Source organism: Delphinus delphis, chromosome 6 (genome assembly GCF_949987515.2).
Source record: "Delphinus delphis chromosome 6, mDelDel1.2, whole genome shotgun sequence".
Taxonomy (NCBI): domain Eukaryota; kingdom Metazoa; phylum Chordata; class Mammalia; order Artiodactyla; family Delphinidae; genus Delphinus; species Delphinus delphis.
In genome coordinates, this window is record NC_082688.1 from 90,687,591 (window position 1) to 90,704,402 (window position 16,812).

General features: G+C 35.8%; 2 pseudogenes; both read right to left on the reverse strand.

The window, feature by feature from the left end:
* Positions 1 to 234: 234 nt before the first annotated feature.
* LOC132427704 (casein kinase II subunit beta pseudogene) lies at positions 235 to 6,634 on the reverse strand (annotated as a pseudogene).
* A 4,413-nt stretch (positions 6,635 to 11,047) lies between these two features.
* On the reverse strand, positions 11,048 to 12,946 carry LOC132427706 (T-box transcription factor T pseudogene; annotated as a pseudogene).
* Positions 12,947 to 16,812: the final 3,866 nt, after the last annotated feature.

Sequence of the window (16,812 nt, forward strand, 5' to 3'; positions counted from 1 at the left end):
AATTTTATTTAGTAATTAAATAAATTACCATAGAATTATTTTTAAAATACCTTATGATTTTACAACATTTATATTAGGAGTCATCAAGCTCTAAACTATTTTTCCTGAAGAGATCTGGCAAGATTTTACATAAATTTTGAGTAAATGCTTATTTTTGCCTTTTTTCTACTTTATTTCATATTCACACCACAATAATGACTCTTCTAATTTAAAATACAAACCATAGAGATTTCCTTAAAGGTGGCAGGGGAGGACTGGAACTGTCAAAGACAGAGTGACAGGTGGGGTTGGGAATAAGTGAACGGTCTTGACAGACTCAAAGTTGCTGGCAGCTTGGAACTGCACCTGGTAGGACAGTGGATGGATCTTGCAACTGTACACTTTGGACATAAACTGGTTAGTGGGCTGCTTGGGCCGGCATTCAGCATGCACCATGAAGAGCAATGTGAGGGAAACTGGTACCCAAGTAGGGGCCTTCTGTGTGGTGCTGCCTCGATGGTGTCTTAGGTGTGGAATTGTCCATGCACTTGGGGCAGTAGAGCTTCACCAGGCCCTCACCTGGGGTGTCAGAAAGGCTATTGGAAAGCATTGGCTTGTTCTCACAGTGCATGTGGGGCAGTAGCCGAACTCTCCCTGCTGGTACTTTTCCAACATCTGGGTGGTGCCATGGTTTGTGAGGATATAGGTGGTCTGGGTGAACCCATACAGCATCTTGGCTGACTGCTTAATCAGGGTTCTCTGGTTGGGGTTGTCTTCCAGCTCTTCATCAGGCTCCAGGTCCAAGATCATGTCTAGAGCTTGTCTACAGTGAGGCACCTGCTCATTGAGTTGACTGAGATTAAATTTGTCCTGGATGGAGTCTTCATCCACTTCACAGAAGAATTCATAGTCATGGAGCCCACAGAACCAGTATAAATAACACTTCCTGATGTTTAAATCATTTTTTTTAATTTGTCATTTATTTTTCCTTACTGATTTCCTGATGCTTCTTTGTCTCTGTAATTTTGCTTTCTTGAGTGATCATAAAAGTCTTTGAAAGTTAGGGGTCTTTTTTTTCTTTTGTTTTGCAAAGCATGTCATGATTAAAATGTGTTTCTACTTATTTTAATGAATTAATAAATAAAAATATCATGGGAATGATATTTTTAATTTCTATGTCCTTTTAAGTGTTTATTGAACATAGTATCGGTAAAGACTAGTAACCACATCAAAAGAGTTCAGCTCAATGGATTGATTTCACATGTCAGAAGATACCTGCTTAGTCAGACTCAGATCAAAAACAGAATACCAATAACCTAGCACATTCTCATCTCAGTAAAAATTGTTCCAGTTAACTGCTCTCATGACTTCTAAAACCAGAGATTCGTCCTGTCTTTTTTTGTACTTAGTATTGATAAATTATGCATTATGCACATTATAGACGATCAATTCCCATTGTGTGAGTATTCCACAATTTTTACGGCTTCTCCTATGAGTGGATATTTATGTGGGTAGCACCCAGTTTGGGCTTACAAATAATGCTATAATGAATATTCTAGTGCATGCCTTTCAGTGAACTTATGAATGCACTCCTGTTGGGTTTAGGTATATATATAGGAGTGGAGCTGATTATCTTTGGAACTGTGTATCTTCAGCTTTTGTAAATACTGCAGTTTTTCAAACTGTCCTTATGCTTGAGGTTTTTTTTTTTTCTATTGATACCATTTTTTTTAGTACATCTTTATTGGAGTATAATTGCTTCACAATACCATGTTAGTTTCTGTTGCACAACAAAGCAAATCAGCCGTATGCATACACATGTCCCCATATCCCCTCCCTCTTAAGCCTCCCTCCCATCCTCCCTATCCCACCCTTCTAGGTCACCTCAAAGCACCGAGCTGATCTCCCTGTGCTATGCTGCTTCTTCCCACCAGCCAACTATTTTACATTCGGGAGTGTATATACATCAATGCTACTCTCACTTTGCCCCAGCTTCCCCCTCCCACCCCATGTCATCAAGTCCATTTTCTATGTCTACCTCTTTATTCCTGCCCTGCAACTAGGTTCATCAGTACCATTTTTTTTTTAGATTCCATATATATGCATTAACATATGGTGACATACTTCACTCTGTATGACAGACTCTAGGTCCACCCACCTCACTACAAATAACTCAATTTAGTTCCTTTTTATGGCTGAGTAATATTCCATTGTATATATATGCCACATCTTCTTTATCCATTCCTCTGTCGATGGACACTTAGGTTGGTTCCATGTCCTGGTTATTGTAAATAGTGCTGCAATGAACATTGGGGTGCATGTCTCTTTTTGAATTATGGTTCTCTCAGAGTATATGCCCAGTAGTGGGATTGCTAGGTCATATGGTAGTTCTTTTTTTAGTTCTTTAAGGACCCTCCATACTGTTTTCCATAGTGGTTGGATCAATTTACATTCCCACCAACAGTGCAGGAGGGCTCCCTTTTCACCACACCCTTTCCAGCATTTATTGTTTCTAGATTTTTTGATAATGGCCATTCTGACTGGCGTGAGGTGATACCTCATTGTAGTTTTGATTTGCATTTCTCTAATAATTAGTGATGTTGAGCATCTTTTCATGTGCCTTTTGGCCAACTGTATGTCTCCCTTGGTGAAATGTCTATTTAGGTCTTCTGCCCACTTTTTAACTGACTTGTTTGTTTGTTTGATATTGAGCTGCATGAGCTATTTGTATATTTTGGAGATTAATCCTTTGTCTGTTGTTTTATTTGCAAATATTTTCTCCCATTCGGAGGGTTGTCTTTTTGTCTTGTTTATGGTTTCCTTTGTTGTGCAAAAGTTTTTAAGTTTAATTAAGTCCCATTTGTTTATTTTTGTTTTTATTTCTGTTACTCTAGGAGGTGGGTCAAAAAAGTTCTTCCTGTGGTTTATGTCAGAGTGTTTTTCCTATGTTTTCCTCCAAAAGTTTTATAGTGTCTGGTCTTACATTTAAGTCATTAATCCATTTGGAGTTTATTTTTGTGTATGGTGTTAGGTAGTGTTCTCATTTCATTCTTTTACATGTAGCTGTCCAGTTTTCCCAGCACCACTTATTGAAGAGGCTGTCTTTTCTCCATTGTATGTTCTTGCCTCCTTTGTCATAAAACAGGTGTCCATATGTGCATGGATTTATCTCTGGTCATTCAGTCCTGTACCATTGATCTATACTTGTTTTTGTTCCAGTACCTTGCTGTCTTGATTACTGTAGCTTTGTGGTATAGTTTGAAGTCGGGGAGGCTAATTCCTCCAACTCCATTTTTTTTTTTCTCAAGATTGCTTTGGCTATTCAGGGTCTTTTGTGTTTCCATATGAATTGTAAGATTTTTTTGTTCCAATTCTGTGAAGAATGCCATTGGTAGTTTGATAGGGATTACACTGAATCTGTAGATTGCTTTAGGCTATATAGTCATTTTCACAATATTGATTCTTCCAATCCAAGAACATGGTATATTTCTCCATCTGTTTTTTGTCATCTTTGGTTTCTTTCATCAGTGTTTTATAGTTTTCTGAGTACAAGTCTTTTGCCTCCTTAGGCAGGTTTATTCCTAGGTATTTTATTCTTTTTGCTGCAATGGTAAATGGGAGTGTTTCCTTAATTTCTCTTTCTGATTTTTTGTTGGTGGTGTGTAGGAATGCCAGAGATTTCTGTGCATTAATTTTGTATCCTGCAACTTTATCAATCTCATTGATTAGTTCTAGTAGTTTCCTGGTGGTATCTTTAGGATTTTCTATGTATAGCATCATGTCATCAGCAAATAGTGACGGTTTTAATCCTTATTTTTCCAATTTGTATTCCTTTTCTTTCTTTTTTTTCTCTGATTGCCATGGCTAGGACTTCCAAAACTATGTTGAATAAGAGTGGCGAGAGTGGACATCCTTCTCTTGTTCTTGATCCTAGTGGAAATGCTTTCAGTTTTTCACCATTGAGTATGATGCTTGCTGTGGGTTTGTCATATATGGACTTTATTATGTTGAGGTAGGTTCCCTCTATGCCCACTTTCTGGAGGGTTTTTATAATAAATTGGTGTTGAATTTTGTCAGAAGTTTTTTCTGCATCTACTGAGATGATCATATTGTTTTTATTCCTTAAATTGTTAATGTGGTGTATCACATTGATTGATTTGCATATATTGAAGAATCCTTGCAACCCTGGGATAAATTCCACTTGATCATGGTGTGTGATCCTTTTAATGTGCTGTTGGATTCTGTTTGCTAGTGTTTTGTTCAGGATTTTTACATCTCTGTTCATCAGTGATATTGGCCTGTAGTTTTCATTTTTTGTGATACCTTTTTCTGGTTTTGGTGTCAGGGTGCTGGTGGCTTCGTACAATGAATTTGGGAGTGTTTCTCCCTCCGCAATTTTTTAGAAGAGTTTGAGAAGGATTGGTGTTTGCTCTTCTCTAAATGTGCTCTTCTCTAAATGCTTGATAGAATTCGCCTGAGAAGCCATCTTGTCCTGGACATTTTTTTGTTGGAAGATTTTTAATTATGGTTTCAATTTCATTACTTGTGATAGGTCTGTTCATATTTTCTAATTCTTCTGGGTTCAGTCTTGGAAAATTGTACCTTTCAAAGAATTTGTCCATTTCTTCATGGTTGTCCATTTTATTGGCATATGGTTGTTTGTAGTAGTCTCTTATAATCCTTTGTATTTCTGCAGTGTCTGTTGTGATTTCTCCTTTTTCATTTCTAATTTTATTGATTTGTGTTCTCTCCCTCTTTTTCTTGATGATTCTGTCTAAGGGTTTATCAATTTTGTTTATCTTCTCAAAGAACCAGCTTTTAGTTTTATTGATCTTTGCTATTGTTTTCTTCATTTCTATTTCATTTATTTCTGCTCTGATCTCTATGATTTCTTTCCTTCCTCTGACTTTGGGTTTTCTTTGCTCTTCTTTCTTTAGTTGTCTTAAAAGTAACATTAGCTTGTTTACGTGAGATTTTTCTTGTTTCTTGAGGTGAGATTGAATTGCTGTAAACTTCCCTCTTAGAACTGCTTTTGCTGTGATGCATAGGTTTTTGGGTCATTGTGTTTTCATTGTCATTTGTTTCTATGTATTTTTTATTTCTTCTTTGATTTCTTCAGTGATCTCTTGGTTATTTAGGAGCGCACTGTTTAACTCCCATGTTTTTTTGTGTTTTTTACAGGTTTTTTCCTGTAATTGATTTCCAATCTCATAGTGTTGTGATCAGAAAAAATGCTTAATAGGTTTCAATTTTCTTAAATTTACCGAGGCTTGATTTGTGACCCAAGATGTGATCTATCCTGGAGAATGTTCCATCAGTACTTGAGAATAAAGTGTATTCCATCACTTTTGGGTGGAATGTTCTATAAATATCAATTAGATCTATGTGGTCTATTATGTCATTTAAAGTTTGTGTTTCCTTATTAATTTTCTGTCTGGATAATCTGTCCATTGGTGTAAGTGAGGTGTTAAAGTCCCCTACTATTCTTTTGTTACTGTCGATTTTTCCTTTCATGGTGGTTAGCATTTGCCTTATGTATTGAAGTGCTCCTATGTTGGGTGCATAAACATTTATAATTGTTATATCTTCTTTTTGGACTGATCCTTTGATTATTATGTAATGTCCCTCCTTATCTCTTGTAACAGTCTTTATTTTAAAGTCTATTTTATCTGATACAAGTATTGCTACTCCAGCTTTCTTTTGATTTCCATTTGCATGGAATATCTATTTCCATCCCTTCACTTTCAGTCTGTATGTGTCCCTAGGACTGAATTGGGTCTCTTGTAGACAGCATATATATGGGTCTTTTTTTGTATCCATTCAGCCAGTCTGTGTCCTTTGGTTGCGGCATTTAGTTTATTTACTTTCAAGGTTATTATCGATATGTATGTTCCTATTACCATTTTCTTAATTGTTTTCGGTTTGTTTTTGTGGGTCTTTTTCTTCTCTTTGTGTTTCCTGCTTAGGGAAGTTTCTTTAGCATTTGTTGTAAACTGTTTTCATGGTGCTGAATTCTCTTAGCTTTGGTTTGTCTGAAAAGCTTTTGACTTCTCCATCAAACCTGAATTAAATCCTTGCTGGGTACAGTAATCTTGGTTGTAGGTTTTTTTCTTTCATCACTTTAAGTATATCCTGCCACTCCCTTCTAGCTTGCAGGGTTTCCACTGAAAAATCAGCTGATAACCTTACGGGGATTTCTTTGTATATTATTTTTTTGTTTTTCTCTTGCTGTTTTTAATATTTTTCTTTCCATTTAATTTTTGTTAATTTGATGAATATGAGTACTGGTGTATTTTTCCTAGGTTTTATCCTGTATTGGGACTCTCTGCGCTTCCCGGATTTGGCTGACTCTTTCCTTTCCCATGTTAAGGAAGTTTTCCACTATAATCTCTTCAAATATTTTCTCAGACCATTTGTTTTTCTCTTCTTCTTCTGGGACGCCTATAATTTGAATGTTGGTGCATTTAGTATTGTCCCAGTGGCCTCTGAGATTGTCTTCAATTCTTTTCATTCTTTTTTTCTCTTCTTTATTTTTCTCCTCAGCAGTTATTTCCACCATTTTGCCTTCCAGCTCACTTATTCGTTCTTCTGCTTCCACTATTCTTTTACTGATTCCTTCTAGTGTATTTTTCATTTCAGTTATTGTGTTGTTCATCTCTGTTTGTTTGTTCTTTAGTTCTTCTAGGTCTTTGTTAAACACTTCTTGTATTTTCTCAATCCGTGCTTCCATTCTATTTCTGAGATTCTGAATCATCTTTGCTATCATTACTCTGAATTCTTTTTCAGGTAGATTGCCTATTTCCTTTTCATTTACTTGGTCTTGTAGGTTTTTACCTTGCTCCTTCAACTGTGACATATTTTTTTGCCATCTCATTTTTTTTTTTTTAATGAGTAGGTTGTGTTCCTGTTTTACTGGTTGCTTGGCCCGAGGCTTCCAACACTAGAGTTTGTAGGCTATTGAGTAGAGATGGTCTTTGTGCTGAGATGAGGACCTCTGGGAGACCTCACTCTGAAGAATATTCCCTGGAGTCTGAGGTTCTCTGTTAGTCCAGTGGTTCAGACTCGGAGCTCCCATTGCAAGAGCTTCCGCCCGACCCCAAGGTCATGAATCAAGATCCCACAAGCCATGTGGGGCAGCAAAAAAAAAGAAAAAAAAAAAACAGTAACAAAGTAAAAATAAAATTAGACTAGGAAACTAACAGATTTATTAGAAAGAATGTAAAAATAAAAATATATATGAATCAACAACTGGAGTGTACATCAGTACCCTATAGTAAAAAAGAGGAGGAGGGAAAAGGAAAAAAAAAAGGTGGGGGAGGGAAGGCCTTGGCTGTGGAGAGCGAGGCCTAAGCAAGGGTGAGGTTTGGGTGGTGTATGGGACCAATGCTCAGGACCCACAGGGCTGGAAAACGTCCTGAGGGCTGTGGGGGATGGGGCTTATACTCAAGGAACAGTAGGAACCCAGGCGTGCCACCCACCCCTGGTCTCAGAGGGTAGGGGACCTCACCTGGGAGCCCAGCAGGGGCAGAGCAAATGCCCTCCTCTCCTCTCCTGCTCCTCTGGTCTGGGGTCTGGGAGGGTCCCTCCTGCCTGCCTCTCTGATCTCCCAGGCCTCTCTCCTATGTCCCCAGGACCAATACGGTAGGGGGAAAAGAGGGCCTTGGAGGGCAGGGGACCAGCCTGGGAGCTCAGCAGGCTCCCCGTGCCCAAGTGAGTAGGGTAATCACCCTCTGCTCCTCTCCTGATCCTCCTGGATGGCCCCTCCTATCTGCCACTCCTGATCTCCCCAGCCTCCCTCCTATGTCCCCAGGACCCATGCGGCCTGGATGGGGCTTTGAGGGGAGGGGGAATTGGCTTGGGAACTCAGCAAGCTCCCCAGCCCAAGGGACACCAATGCTGTCTGGGCTCCACTTCTCCCCCATCGGTCTGCCTACATCCTACTCGTTCACTCTGAGGTTCCTCCTGTCTCCTTGGGGGTCAGAGTCCCCTACCAGTGGCTGGCAGGCACCCTAGTTGTGGGGAGAAGCTAACTCTGTGTGTTCCCACACCACCATCTTGACTCCTCCCCTGTGCTTGAGTTTTGAGGTACATAATTTACTTTGATATTTATAAGAAATCTAAAAACTCAGCTTTTATTTTCCTATTTACACAAACTTTCAGAAATATGTGTTTTAACTTCAAAATATTTTATCACATTTTGTTATAATTACTAGTTTTATAACATTGTGGTAAGAAAATGTGATGTAAACCCTTATAATTTATCTGTTTTCAAGTGTGTTGCAATTTATATTAAAATGTCCAAAGTATGTTGGAAAAATAGGAGACAGAAAGTGGATAGAGTGAGAACATAGTTACATAGAAAGAACAGTCTACAGTTTAGTAGTTAAATGACCTCAATTTCCTTTTTCTATTATCTTCCTGTTATGTTGAAATTTTTTCCTTTTTCATACTATCATTGATTTCTTATTAACTTCTTTTTTACCTTCTTATCATTTTTTTCTAACACTCAATGGTTTCAGACTAATCATATCCCTAATTTGGACTGGTATATTTGTAAATATCAATTGACATTTCTTTCATTCTTCATCACTTTTTAAATAGTTTTTGTATATAATTTTTTTTAACATTTTTATCAAACATTTGGGTAATTTGTTTCTCTCTGTGTACATGTAGTTATTGCATCTTTAAAACTCAGACTTTATACTTTGCTTTTGATTCAGGAATTTAACCCAAAAAAGGATTATTGCTGTGACATTTATAATCAGATTAATGTTTCTTGTTGTCTTAGGGCCTCTAGTGTGGCTGTAATTTTTAGATTTTGTTTTTTACTTTCTTAGCAGTATTTTTTAATCTCACCTAAACCCATTTTTGCCTCATTATTCCTTTCTCATTCCAGCCTGTTCTTCCCATCTAATTAGTTATTGCTGTTTTATAGACATTATGTATTTTTATGTGATTATGACAACAAAAGTTTTCCTGAAATTCCTCCTAGGTCATTGAGTGTTTTTTTGACACATATGTACTGGGCTCTTATTTTCCAAAAATGATTCTAGGTCTTGGGGACTGATCAACTAGCAAGAAAAACTTGAGTTCTTACACTTGGGGAACTTGAATCTGACAGGGGCAAGGGGGGCAATCAATAAAATATTTGGAAAATAAAAGAATAAACATAGTAGATAAAAATTCATGTTATGAAAAAAATCTAACAGACCAAGAATTTTCATAGTACATTGGGGCAGTTGATGTGGAGTGGTCAGGTGTGGCCTCTGTGAGGAATGAAATTGAAGGAGTAAGCCAGGCGATTATGTGGGGAAAGCCATTTCCAGACAAAGAAATATCCTGTGCAAAAGACTTAAGTCAGCTCTAGTATAAAATACATCCTCTCACCTTTGGAAAAATATTACTTTCATGTACATTTGCATCTTTACACTGTCAAAGTATCATTATTTAGTTTAATACAGTCTTTGCTCCAATTATCACAAACAAATGTAGAAATGCATTATCTCTTCTTTGGATGAACTTAATCTGGATACTTTATCAGAATATTTTAAGGTATATCATGAACTACAATTTGTTAATATAAAACTTAAAGAGCCAGTTAAAAAATATGAAGTTGATTTTTTATCATTAATTTAGAACAATTTTACATGCTTCCAATTAATTTAGAGATTACCAAAAAAGGGGCATTTAAAAAGCATTTGATCTTCAGAAAACCTTTACTAAGTAATTATAAGCTCTTAAGATCACTTTCCTTTAGGGCTTCCCTGGTGGCACAGTGGTTGAGAGTCCGCCTGCCGATGCAGGGAACACGGGTTCGTGCCACGGTCCGGGAAGATCCCACATGCCGCGGAGTGGCTAGGACCGTGAGCCATGGCCACTGAGCCTGTGCTCCACAACGGGAGAAGCTGCAACAGTGAGAGGCCTGCGTACCGCCAAAAAAAAAAAAAAAAAAAAAATCACTCCTTTGAAAAGGAAAGCATGTGTTCTTTTGTGTAACCCATCTTAAACTTTAAAGTTTTTCATTCTGGGCAAAAGAAGTTTGCTCAATATTTTCCAAAATAAATATTTCTAGATGCACAGTAAGTTAGCAAAAGATGAGAATTTGAGCTATGTAAATTTTGAAAATTTTAGTGGATTATGTTTGTCACTAATTTCTAGTACTGAATCCTCTCACTAGATCTTTTTAGAACTTATTTAGTTTTTTGCTGTTGTTGTTTTTTTTTTTTTTTTTTGCATATTACCTTTATTTTGCAGAAAATGTTTTGCTCATTGTCTTTGTCTTTTTCTTTTTTCAGAAGAAAAATATTGCCATTGTATGTTTAACAATACAAGAGGCAATTACATATGCTCAAAATAAACACATTCTATTGGGCAGAACAGTGAAATTTCCATTGCAGTTAAAGTCTGTTGTCCTCAACTATGAATTTATTATTTTGTCCCTAACAGCTTAACTATAAGTATGATAGCTGTCACAAAAGGGACCTGAAAACTACTCTGAAGAAACAAGGGATGCAATTGAAAGTATGCTTTTTATTTCACTAAATAAGACGAGTTGAGTTTATTAATTCTAGTGTGTCAAATCTTCTATATTCTGTAAGAGACACAAAAAAATAAGTTTCTGGATCTTAGCAAACAAAATTTTATTATGATCAAGTAATGGTGATTTAATAGTCCAACTGAGTTTTGTTTCCATACTTAAATTCATCTGTAGCATATAAACGCAACATAGGACAACACTTGTGTTGCAGATGATGGGTGGGGTTATTTTTTTGATGAACAACAGGACATATATTCCTTTTCATATTTTAAAGTGAAGTTAATAAGATTTTTTTTTCTTTCTTGACCTATGAGACTGTCATTTTGTACCTAGATCAAATCCTGAGTAAAACTGGTAGACATAAAAAAAAAATAGTGTATATTTTAAGGAAAGGCTTTGGTTTACATGGAAGGTGGTGACAGGGATATCCATGAGGTTATGAGGCCAAGGTGTGATATTGGCTGTCAGGAATATCTGTGGCCACGACATGGTTCTTATAGAGTGAGAATCCTGAGGAGAAGGGACCTGAGATTATTTGGGTAAGATAGTGTTCACTGGGAAGGTCTGGACTCCCAGCCCATTAGGTAGCTATGCTGTCTGAGACCCTGGTGTGAAGGTGCTCTGCTAGCTGACCACAGGTTGGGGTACTGATGCAGTCCTGTTGTGCTCAGGAGTAACATGATAGTATGTACACACATGCTGAGGCTGGGCTAAGTTCATGGGATCAGATCATGGACAACTTGCAAATGAATTGTCAGAATAGGTTGGAGAATTTTTCCAATGAGTGTATGGGCTAAGTATGAGCTTGTCCAAGTGAGGAGGAGTCCTAGGCACGGCTTTGAGGACAGGGACAGGGATGTGTGAACTGTGGTTCCTCAGCATAGAGCATTTTTCACAGCCATGGGTGGAGAAAAGTGAGACAGGACCTCCAAACTGAGGATGGGGGTTGACAGCAGGTAGAAGGAACTGAGTCCAGGGATAAGCTACTTCCATTAGTAATACCCAGGTTGCTGTTTGTCTCTGGGTTCTTCCATCTTATCTTTGTGATCCCTGCTTCTTTTTGCATCACAGCAAGCCCTTGCAAATCAGTTTTATGTAGTTTTAAGAGCTGTAATCTCTTTCTGGTAAGCCTTGACAGATATGCATTGAGTCTTGAGAATGCCGTGGCTGGTAGTCATCCCCTGTAGACCCTCAACTCATACTATATGAATTTAGAGCTTTTATTTATGTAAGGAGTTCAATATGCACATAGGAATTGGACTGACCCCCCAGGCACCCACTCTCTGTTCACACACTTCCAGAAGTGGTTGCTCTCCATCACAAAATCCAAGATAAAACAACACATGGTGTTCGGGTCCAGGCCAGACATACTCAATTTCAGCACTGGGAACATCCTCCTGCTGTTATTGGTGACCATCACCTGGTTGGTGAGCTCTCTGAAGTACAGCCATATCTAACTTTTCTTGGTTGACACTGGGGTCACCCTTCTCCCTGCCAGCCTGTAGCTCTCACTTCAAGGAGCTCAGCTGGTGGTCCACTCTATTGCAGGCTATTCTACAAGTTCCGGACACCAAGGGAGATTGTCCTCTTGCTGACCCTTCTTCATGGCCCTCCAGCCCAGACTTACTTACCCAAGAGCCATATTTAACTCCTTTCAACAGCCACTCTTCCAAGAAAAGGAGCAGCAAAGGTCCACAGTTCCCAGGCAGAGACCTGTGAGGAGAAGACTTGAAGGTAGGGGAGGGGCAGAGGGGTGAAGATAGAGGATATTCCCCTTGAACTCCTGCAAGGCATGACTAAAGTAGCTCTTTGTGGCATTGGATTTGCTTTAAACAATTAAAAATCAGACTATTGACTAGCACACAAATATTTATAAAATATACAAATAAAACTATTGATATCTTTGAAGCCCATTTTTAAACAAAAGGAACATTTTTAAATGTGCCAGGATATAAATTATGGGTACCTCGGGATTATTATAACTTTTCTATAACATTTTATTAGATCTTTATGGTGTTTTTAAAAATGTTGGCCACTGATATTTGAAATTTGATAGGTATTTATAAAGTTTCCTCAAAGGATTCTTATGACAGCTAAAATTTTTGCCTATTTAGACAGACACTTTTGGCTGGCTACTCGGTAAAGTACCACATGCTGTGATTATTACGTTTTGTGCTTTCCAAGTCAACACCCAGATGCCTGTGAACCTGACCTGCACAGAGTAGTTATTTTGGTTCTTTAAACTGCCTGCCAAACTGTTGCAGTAGCTTTTTCATATGGGCAGATGGCCACTTCAGAACAAATCAAAATATAATATTTGGTCTCTGAACTTACTTTTGAATTCAAATCTTTGAGGATGAATGCTAACTCAGATTGAATTTTGGGTTTGACTAATTGTTTTGATGTTCTTAGGCAGTTTTCATGAAACATATTTGATCAAATAACTTAACATGGACTTCACTTCTTATTAGTTGTATAATGTCCCTTCTGGTGTGTTAAATGCAATAAAAATTTGAGCATATATACTAATATGTAGCTCCTACCCAGCATATGATGAACAAAATATGTATTAACAAGAGACATCAATCCATTTCTGAGGTTATGCACGTAGTTTACTGCTGAAATGCGGTAAAACTTTAAAATTTGTAATTTCTGGTCAGAGTTTATGAGAAACATGAATATGAGCAAGATAGGTAAATTTAGTGTTTTTTTAACAAGGTAGGTATGGCACAGACTTCAAACTATAACACAGATTTCAAGCAAACAAGGGTAATTACATTGATTTAAGCAGTTCTTTCCCATTTATTCATATATTTTTTGTCTTAATTCAGACCTAGCTTAATTCACCCCTCCCTCCCTCCTTTCCTCCCTCTCTCCCTTCCTTCCTTCCTTCCTTCCTTCCTTCCTTCCTTCCTTCCTTCCATCTTTCCTTCCCTTTCTTCTGTTCTGCCTTTCTTTCTCCTATCTCTTTAAACTGCAGTCCTGAGTAAAATGGATGGTTTCAGATTAACCTAATTAATTACAACTAAATAGCCACTTATGTCATTAACCCAGGATACTTCCCTGGGCTACTCAGATCCAAATGTAGATTTCATATTTTCAATGGAACAATGTTTGTTAGAAAATATATTTCATATTATAATCTTTATAATGAGAAAAATGCTAATTAAAACCAAAACCATTAGTCACCTGTAAGATTTGAAATATATGAAAAGTTTGATAACACTCTGTTGGTGAGGCTAAGGAGGAAAAAGCAGTCTAATATTTTGTTTTTCAAAATGTAAAATGGGACAACATCCATGGAGAAGATTTTATCAATATCTAACAAAATCATAGCTGTATTTGGTCTTTGATCTATCAATCCCTCTTCCAGGAATCTGTTCCAAAGATCCAAAAGTACACTGACATTAGTTTGAAATGACATGTATCAAATGTTCTTCAATGTAACATTATTGGTACTAGTAACAAAATTGAAATCACCCCCAAAATCCAAAATTCTAACACCAAAATCCAACAGTTATATAAACTGCAATATATCTACACAGTGGATTACTATGTACTTGCGCAAAGCAGTTGGGAAGATCTCTACAAAATGGATTAAATGGATTATATATTGTATATTTTGGAGTATCAATTGTTAAGTGATAAAAGGAAGTTGCAGAAAACTGTGTATAGTATGTCACCTTTTGTGTAAGAAACCCTCCCTTCCTTCCTTCCTTCTTTCCATCCTTCCTTCCACCCCTTTCTCTCTCTTTCATCTCTGTTTCTTTTCTTTATTATTTCACAGTTTGTGCTTTTCTTTTTATATTTGCAAAAATAAATAAGGGAAGGAGAGAAGAAAAACTCATAAAAATTGTTCCCTATAAGGTAACTGTCTCTCCATTCTGAAAAGTGAGATGTTGAAATCATCTACTATTATTGCACTTCTGTCTATTTTTCTAGTCAATTCTGTCAGCGTTTGTTTTATATATTTAGGTGCTCTGATGTTGCATGAATATATATTTGTAATTGTTATATCTTCCTAGTGATTTGACCTTTTATCGTTATATAATGTCCTACTTTGTTTTTGTGATAGTTTTTTGTTCAAATTGACAATAAATTTTAAGCATAATTAACTGTCATTAGCACAAATTCATGAACTGTATCTTCGTTTTTCTCATTTTTTGAAACCTTATATTTATAATCATAGTTATTTATATTTGATAAATAAAATTATTTATAAAGAATTCAAGTTATAAGTAAATGGAAATGTATCATTCAATTTTTGTTTTCTTGCTAGTGGAGGACATTAAGCAAAACTAAGATTTTTAATTCATAAATATGGTAATAAAATTGAACATGTATTTAAAGTATTGAAATAGTATAACTGAAGAATAAAAGAAACATTATAATAAATGCTTTATTATCATTAATGTTAAATTCTTTTGATTACTGATTTTAATTGAAGATTTTAAAAATACACTATAAAAAATAAAAATACATTATAAATATATTTGCATTATAAATCTATATTTAAAACTTGTAAATGTTGATAGAACTAATTGTCCTGTTGAATAATGGAACAGAGTTCCTCATCTAATTATTTAATTTTTATGATCCTTGTGAAATAACAGTTAACTATTTGAAATGTGCTATTCATTTTTGTATGTGTTTTACAGAAAGAAATTGTATTCTGTCATAGCTTACATTTCTAAATTCAAAAAGGCAAATATTTCAAGACCTTTATTATCTTGGTCATTTTGACACATTTAAAAATCATCCAATTTTAACAAAGATGTCCTTACCAGGAAATGGTAAGTTCTACTGACAAGTTAAAACAAGTGACCAATTACTATTTTTAATTATATTTGTTGCTGGGAAAAAGAAATTGTAGAAAACTAGTCAGAGAAGAAGGATTATATCCTTTAATTTGTAATAAATTTATTTGTAAAGATGGGTGATGTGATGCCTAGCTGTGAAAATAAGTAACATGACAAGTAAATATTAAAGCCATGGAAGTGATCTAAAAATACCTGGATAATTATTGCAGATTATATAAATGTGGTTTTCTGGGGTAGGATTGGAGGTACCAGCCACTTTCCACTGGAAACAAAGCTTCAGTGACTTATATTCTATTGCCAGAAGAACTGGGGAATTTAAACATAGAAATAGAGTAATTGGATGATTTATTTCATAAGCATACATTTTTAAATGTTGCTGATGACTTTTCTTGAAAGTAAAGCCAGAAGGATTTTAAGATTCTTAACTGTAAATATTAGAAATGATTATTATAATACTTTCCATGATAAAATTATTTGAAACTTACTCTTGTATATTCCCAATGAAAGGCGATTCTTATTTTTTATTGTGGCTAATTTAATGAAATAATATTTTATACAAAACACAATTTTCCTAACTTGGAAATTATAATTAATTAAATTAAGAACACATTTGAGTTTTGAGTGTTGTCATTTAGACTGTGGGCATTATCAGGGCACAATAATCCACTTGGTGAAAATTTAGTCTAGTTGAAGGCCAATTATTTTACTTCCTAGTAATTCACATGATATGTCCTTGCAAATAGAAGCAGCCGCTAGCCAAGTAACTAGGGAGAAACAAAGCGCCTTGGGTGGGTGATATTTCAAATTCAACAGTATAAAGCAAAGAAAAATAACACATTTTAACACATAAAAAATGCTAGAAAAAATGTTTACATGCATGATTCTAGTTTGGTAATTGCTTCTATTCTAAATTTTTTCATATCAATTCAACAATAAGCACCTTCCTATCATATAAATCACTATCACTTATAAGTAAGTAGGGTTGTAGTTTTAAAGTATTTGGTTTTATCAAGTAATATATGCTCATTAAAAAAATCACATGTTAAAGAATGTTTTATATTAAATGTCAACAGAGTCAGATCACTTCTTCACTTCTAAGTCTACTCTCCAGACAAGTTCTTCACAATTGCTTATATTTTGGTTATTTCCCTTCTCAAACAATATATATTTTCTGAATTTATTAATATCAGATAACATTTATTATTCCCCCAATATCAAATATAAATATTTAACTCACTCAGGTCCTCTTCTCCAACTGTTTTAGTCAATTATGTTATTGTTTTGGTTTTTCTGTCAATTATCTTTAGTATAAACAATGTAATTAAACTCAATCATTTTTCTATAGTCCTTTAATTCAGTTTTCATACTTTATATGACAATTTTAATGCCCTTGTTTCTCTACCCAATTTTCTTCACAATCTGCTTTGTGTAAGTTACATTTTTATCATAGCTCTTGGATTTTCATTCCATCCTTAA